This window comes from Bombina bombina, chromosome 2 (genome assembly GCF_027579735.1).
Source record: "Bombina bombina isolate aBomBom1 chromosome 2, aBomBom1.pri, whole genome shotgun sequence".
Lineage (NCBI taxonomy): Eukaryota > Metazoa > Chordata > Amphibia > Anura > Bombinatoridae > Bombina > Bombina bombina.
Window position 1 is genome coordinate 667,320,235 of NC_069500.1, and position 1,752 is coordinate 667,321,986.

Sequence of the window (1,752 nt, forward strand, 5' to 3'; positions counted from 1 at the left end):
ATATATATATATATATATATATAAAATTAAAAAAAAATCTACTAATGAGGATAACAATTAGCTTTAGAAACCAGTTTCCTCCGCAAACAAGTTTTCAACCAAAAAGCTCCCAAAAAGAACTTTTCATGTACTAAGTACCTATTTTTGAAATAGAAAATGGGAAGTCACCCAAAACTAACTAATACTATAGCCAATTCATTCCTCTTAAGGTTACAGTAAAGCTCTATTCAAATAACCACGTTGCTCACGCTGCAAGGAAAATATTGTATTCACCTATTGAGGAACTTAAATGTTCCAGTTTATCCATACATTCACTTGTATCACCTGCTCCCACCACATAACGTATGCTACTGTAAATACCAATCCAAATGGAATACACATACCTCACCATCCAGGGATCAGAACCGGTCACTGGGGATTCTCCTTTTAGCCTCCTTGCTCTCCATGTATATACACCCTGGTGGTGCAATTACAGCAACCTTCACAAGCCGATGGTCGGAGTAGGTGATACAAGTGAATGTATGGATAAACTGAAACAGGTGCCAGATACATTGCTGTTCTTTGTGAAATCATGGTTAATTTCCTCGCGCAAGTGTGTGTGCACTGTTGAGTTCAATTTAAGCAAGGGTACACAGTATCTGATTATATAAATTAAATATGGATCAGGATGAAAGCAGCAATGAGACAGTGAAGTTTTATTCTTTGCAATCAGCGGATGAAAGAGTGGGTGACATAATGGAGAGACTGTGTTTTCAACAGACCATTCACGATTCTCACTCTGCAGACTATTTGAGATTATGGAATCCCTATTAGTCAAGGAAAGTAGACTAAAATGGGATATCTGGACTTTGCAAAAATACTTAAAATGTGGATTAATACCACGGGAACTAAGGGTTAACAAGTTCAACCCACATTCCAAGTGAAGACATCTGAATTTATAAAAGCCTGGAATGAGGTGTTATCTGAGTGTTCCTTTAAATTAATGGGAATGTTGATAGAAACATCCAATAACATTTTTGATTTAAACTCTAAGGAAATATATCTATTGCAAGTAGAGTTGAATTCAAGTAGTAAGGAATTACAGCATTGTAAGTTTGACAACATTTTGCAGGAGTCTGTTGCGGATGCTAAATGCCTTATTATGGAGGTAAAAAATGACAAGTACCTCAGGGACCAGTCTGATTATGACACTAATAAAGTGTATATATGGAACAAAAAGCGGAGATTTAACTTTAGAAGGGATCATGATCAAACAAGGTTTTTTAAGGGCAATAAGCCAGGGAGGAATAGAAACAGACGTTTTGATAAACAAGTTACCTTTAATGAGAGTGAGGCTGAATTTTGCTGTCTTTAGGACATATGATTTAGAAATGTTGTGAAGATGTTTCATTGTTGCTATACTGTCCTATTATGTATTACAATATAATGTGTTAAGATGTTGCACCATCTAGTGGCCGATTATGGTAATCTCCAGAATTTAATACTGGGACATTTTTAGCCCTGCCTCCCAGAAATTATTATCTCCTTTTCCTGCCACTACAGAGAATTGTGGGATAGAGAAGGTCATTTTCTCACCACAGGAGCTGAGAAGAGTACCTGGTTTTCAATCTCTCCTCTTATGAAAACATTGTTGATAAGAACTAAAGTTTATTATTTCCTCAGCCACCTTACTGCTTCAGTAGCTTCAGAAGCATTTTATGTATGTGATAACTGCTTATTTTGTATTAATAGTCAGTTGCCTCTTTAGATAGC